The sequence below is a fragment of the Triticum urartu genome, chromosome 2A (genome assembly GCF_056163025.1).
Source record: "Triticum urartu cultivar PI428250 chromosome 2A, HENAU_Tu73, whole genome shotgun sequence".
In the NCBI taxonomy this organism is placed as follows: domain Eukaryota; kingdom Viridiplantae; phylum Streptophyta; class Magnoliopsida; order Poales; family Poaceae; genus Triticum; species Triticum urartu.
Window position 1 is genome coordinate 533,499,718 of NC_141874.1, and position 5,645 is coordinate 533,505,362.

The 5,645-nt window shown below is 48.6% G+C and overlaps 1 long non-coding RNA gene across 1 annotated transcript; it reads left to right on the forward strand.

Moving 5' to 3' along the window:
• The first annotated feature begins 783 nt into the window (after positions 1–783).
• LOC147985767 (uncharacterized) lies at positions 784–5,261 on the forward strand. The gene is made up of 3 exons (XR_015616872.1): positions 784–1,311; positions 2,612–2,686; positions 4,303–5,261. It is a non-coding gene; the product is annotated as an uncharacterized LOC147985767 (long non-coding RNA).
• The last annotated feature ends 384 nt before the right edge of the window (positions 5,262–5,645 follow it).

Consider the following 5,645-nt stretch of genomic DNA (forward strand, 5'->3'; position numbering starts at 1 on the left):
CAGGATCGAAACCTGACTCTCCTCTACATCCTTGTTTCTAAGGTTATTTCTCACGCTTGGCTTCATATGAAAATCCCGAGCCGCCTTCCGAGAGGCGATCTATTATGGTATCAGACGCAATACTTATTACCATTACTCTGAACCCCTTTCACCCCTTGTTTCAAGCAACAAATGATTGTCTACCAGGTTGAAGCTTCTTATTGCACCTCACCTTGCTCTCGATGACTTTCTTGAATTTCAACTCGAGAGATGCCTCTATGCCACGTTCACTCACGTAGTCCCCACGTACCTATCTTGTGTTGAGCTCCGTCCTTCCTGAGTCATCCCCCCTTACTCCACCCCTTAAATCTCGGGACGAGATTTCTTGTAGTGGAGGAGAATTGTGACGCCCGGATAATTAAGCTACAGTTATCCCATGTTAATGGTGCCGAGTCATCGCAATTACTGTTGCTAATCTTACTTTGGTTCAAACACGAATCAAATTCAACTTCCAAAACAAGTCAAATTCTTATTCCTTTAAACGGCAACACAAAAATGTTCGCTGGGTTACAAAGTTTCACTAATTAATTTTTCTGAAGGAACCAACATTATTTGAAATATTAAATTACCCCTAACCTATTTACAGTGTCCAAAACACCCTTTTTAATCCATTTCCTTTTATGCAAAAATCAAATGAATTCTAATATTCCTCGAACCTTTTTATAACAGTGCTAAATATTACATGTAATTTATTGAGCCAAGTCTCATATTTTACAAAGTGAATGGGTGGCCTAGCAATTTACAAATCAGAGAAGAAATCAAAGAAGCAGAAAGAAAATTAAGAAAAGAGCTAAACTACCGGTGGACTGGGCTCTAGGTCAACCGTGGGAGCCCAGTCCACCTCGCCACCTCCTCCTTCCTACTGCTCATCAGGAGCGCCGTGGAGGCGTGCGCCCCGTCCATGGCCGCGGATGACCACGCGGCATCCATCCCGTGGCCCCCTGATGCAGATAAGGTCGCCCTCGTCCCCCTGTGAACCCTAGCCACCCACTTCATCTCCACCTCGCGTCGCTCTCTTCTCCTCGCGTGCGCCCGAAGCACCGTCGCCACTAGCTGCTGCATCGCCGTGGCCACCGACCTCCCCGTCGGCCAAGACTTCGCCAGGAGCTCCGCCCGCTTCCTCTGCTTCGTCTACAAGGGCCAGATCGAGCCCATCCTCGATGCATCGCCGGACCGCGCCGATCCCCTCCGTCAGCGTTCGCCTCGGCCACGGCTTCGATCCACCGTCGTTCGAACCTCCCGGAACCACCTGCTCTTGCCGTTGCCATCACTGTGAGACCCAGCTCCTCCTCCCTTTCCCTGTATCGATCCGGTCCTCTAGAGCAACCTCGTCGTTTGTCCGCGTACCACCGTAGGCCGCCGTCACCGCCGTGCCCGACGCCGTCGGAGCTCGTGCTCGCTGTGCCACAGTCCGCGCTCGTGCGCCTCTGGCCGCGTTAGGCCTTGCTGGCTCGCGCCCGCCGCTCCCTGGCCGCGCCCAGGCGCGCCGCCATAGTCGTGCGCGTCCCTGCCGCTGCTCTGCTGCTGCTTGTACTGCTGCTCCTCGCGCGCGGACGTTCACCCGGGCGGCACCCCTGTCCCGCTAGCTGCCGTGATGGTTGCTGCTGCTTACTACTGAATATTGATGAGGCTGCTATGCTGCTGCTTCTCGCATGCCGCTGACGCTTGCCGGCTGCTGATCTACTAGCTAACACCACTGCCGTTTTGATGTTGCTGATATGCCGCTGCTACTCTTTTGCTGTTGCTACTCATTTTGCTACTGATGCTCTTCTTGCTGCCACTGTTGGTTGCTCCAGCGCTAGCCTCACATGTGGTCGTGGCCATGGCTGAACACACATGGGTTGTGCGTGTATGTGCACATCCGTGGTGTTGCTTGCGCCTCTGGCCGACCCTATGCAAATTACTTCAGGGGATAATTACTAGTTAGATTAGCTACTAGCCTATGGCAGGTGGACCCCCCTCCTCTAAATATCCTCTGAAAAAATGCTAAAATATGTGTGGATGACACCTGGGTCCCACTGGTCCCATTAACCAGTCAAACTGCTCACTGGGATAACCCAGTCAATGACATGCGGGTCCTCCGGGCCCTTTGACTAGTCAATAGTCTCAATTGACTGCTGACTGTGCAGTCAACTGGACCCCACCTGTCAGCCTCTTACACACTGTTGGGTACACTTCCTTTTGTACCCGTAGCATTTTAGGTATTTTACTTTTTGATTTATTAATAAATCCAGAAATTCCAGAAATTGTATAAATCTTCGAAAAATCATATAAAATAATCCGTAGCTCGGATGAAAATGTTTTCTACATGAGAGTTGCTCAGAAAAATCCAACGAATCCGAATACGCTATCCGTTCATCTATCACATGCCCCTAGCATGCTGAACATGGAACTTTCCCCCTGCGGTCATCTGTCTGACACAGGTCCGGAACCGGGAACACCTTCCCAGTTGAATTCCCCCTTCACCTATAACGTCTAGGACTGCGTTAGAACACGTCTAGCTATGCCTTTTATCCTGTTATGCACTTGCTTGCTATGTATTTACTGTTTCTCTCCCTCTTCTGTTCGGTAGACCACGTGGCGGCTGTCGATGCCACTGTGATCGACTACGTCACCGACGACCCCTCGTTCTTGTCTGAGCAACCAGGCAAGCCCCCCTTTTGATCATCCCGATATCGTCCATTCCATTCTCTCATGCTTGCATTAGATTTTGCTATTGTTATTGTTTTCTCCTATTCTGATGCATAGCCTGCTTTTGTAACCTGCTCATTGTTACCTACCTGCTTATCATAAACTGCTTAGTATAGGTTGGTTAGTGATCCATCAGTGACCCCCACCTTGTCCTTGTTGCCCCTGCTTCATCATCGAAGACCCGTTCAACGGGATCGAAGACTAGAGCCCGACACCTCACATCACATCACGCCCCTTTTGTTGCTCGACCTGCATGGTTACCATCGAGTGCCGAGGGTGGACCCTCATACATCACTCCTGATGAGATCTCTGTAGTGTAGCTATTCGTTCGTGGTCATCGAGGGTGATTTCCTCCTTAACCACTTTCGATACGGCTCTGTCGTGCAACCCCTCAAGTGTGAACCTCGGGGGTGGTTCCTCTTACGTTCACCTTGATGATTACATCGAGTGGAATTCACCGGGGGTGATTCCTCGGGTTTTCCCCTTGATGTTTGGACACACAGTTACTATGGTTACTATGTCTTTACACCGAACCATGTTACTAAAGACGGGTCGACCCTGAGGGGTACCCGCGCGAGCTTAATTGCGAGTGATGTGGAGACGGGTTGACCTGGAGGGTGCCCGCGAGATAATTACGAGGCGTGGCCGGACATTCCTAGCCCTTGCCGCAAGTCCTCGAGACGGGGCAACGGGGTCACATCTTTCGTGAGTCTCTGCTTGTTACCGCGCGTTCCTAATCCACTACGATTTGGATATTTGATCTGAGGGCCTCTGGCCTGATAGCACTAACCATCACATGGGCATAGTATGTGCGTTCTGCTTCGCATACATCAGCCGAAGCTTAATAGACGTCAGCGACTAAGTGGCGCGCGCCGGGTTGGACTGGTAAGCTCCTGCCTTTTTAGGGAGGTAGCTAGGTCTGCTCACCGGCCGCCCACGCAACGTGCAGGAGTTCCCGGGGAGATGGCCTATGACCCTTGGGGGCATAGGTTTAGTCCGGCGTGCTGGCCTCTCTATTAAGCCTAGGTCGGGTTGCGGCGTATTCTTTGGCCGAGGCCGAGCATGACCCAGGAAAGTGTGTCCGGCCGGAGTTAATCGAGCGTGGTGGGTAAGTTGGTGCACCCCTGCAGGGAAGAAAACATCTATCGATAGCCTGTCCTACGGTAACGGACACTTGGAGTTGTATCCCGATCGATACAACTAGAACTGGATGGTGATGAGAATTGGATTGTGATGATAACTGGATAGTATGGCTCTAGGATTTCTTTCTCGCAGGGAGTCGAGAAAGGATCTCCGGCCGAGGTTGATAACACTACTACTACTTTACTTTATGCTACTCTACTCCCTCCTGTTGCTGCGAGATGGTGGTTTCCAGAAGATGCTAGTATTTGATAGGACTAGGCCTTCTCTCTTTTCTGGCATTTCTGCAGCCCAGTCCACATATACAGCCTTCCTTTGATAATGTTGCGTATGTAGTGTAGATCCTTGCTTGCGAGTACTTTGGATGAGTACTCACGGTTGCTTTGCTCCCCCTTTTCCCTCTTTCTTCTTCTTTCTGGTTGATGCAACCAGATGTCGGAGCCCAGGAGCCAGATGCCACCGCCGATGCCTACTACTACGTGGAGACCGACGATGACCAGGAGTAGTTAGGAGGCTCCCAGGCAAGAGGCCTTGCCTTTTCGTTCGTAGATGCTTTTGTGCTAGCCTTCTTAAGGCAAACTTGTCTAACTCATGTCTGTACTCAGATATTGTTGCTTCCACTGACTCTTGTGTTTTCGAGCTTATGTATTCGAGCCCTCGAGGCCCATGACTTGTAATATAAAGCTTGTATTATTTTAATTTGTGTCTAGAGTTGTGTTGTGATATCTTCCCGTGAGTCCTTGATCTTGATCGTACACATTTGCGTGCGTGATTAGTGTACGATTGAATGGAGGGCGTCATAGTTTGCTGCCCTCACATAGTAAAAGGTCTTCAGGATTAGATTTGCTGCCCTCACATAGCATGAACAAACTCGACATCACCACTTTATGCCTCCTTGTAGGTACATTGTGCTGATGCGTCCACTGTCTCATGTCCTTATACCAACCTTTTGCTGTTGTTAATGTAAGGGTGCATGTAAAATGAAGCGATCACACTGTTACCTTAGGGACATGTCTAACCAGTGTTATTGTTAATCTAATGCCTCCAGTGATAAGATGCAATTAAACTGTGTTACAAATGGCACTCTTGCTGTTTTCCATAGTATGATAAGTACGTTCCTCCTTTATGCTGCTGAGTGTCCTGGTGTCCCCATGGTCCCATGCCCTTAAACCAACTCTTTAGCTGTTGTTGATTTACTGTATCTAGTAAACAAGCAATGCCACCATTAAAGTAATTCCATATTTTAGGAATCTCATTGTTGATCGTAATGCTTCTGGTAACATGAAGCATTCCTGACGTTTTAAAATTTCTACTATCCTTGCGTGATTGCCATGAACATAATTAAGATGCTTCTTTTCATTTCGTATATGTTTCGTATATTCTTATTGACCAACAACTGTTTACTTTCTATCTTTTTGTGCAGATAGGGATATCCATTTCACCTTGTTGCTATTGTGACCTTTTGGTGAACTGCACAAAACACTTTTGTTGGAATGAGTGTCTTGTGCAGTTCAACTAAAATGTCACGTGGGCAACATCTCTCAATTTTGGTGGAACTGCACAAAATGGTGATTGGAGTTTCCAAAATCTCCGTCAAGTTCTGCTGGTAATCTCGTGCAACATTTTATTAGCCTTTGCAAGATGAGCCGTCACTATCACCACAATGGCACTTTATTTTAGCGGAACTTCACAAAAGGATAAGAAAATTATAGTTGCACCTTACATGAGCCAGACAGCCAACCTTAATGTTCCTTAATTTTAGTGCAACTACTAAA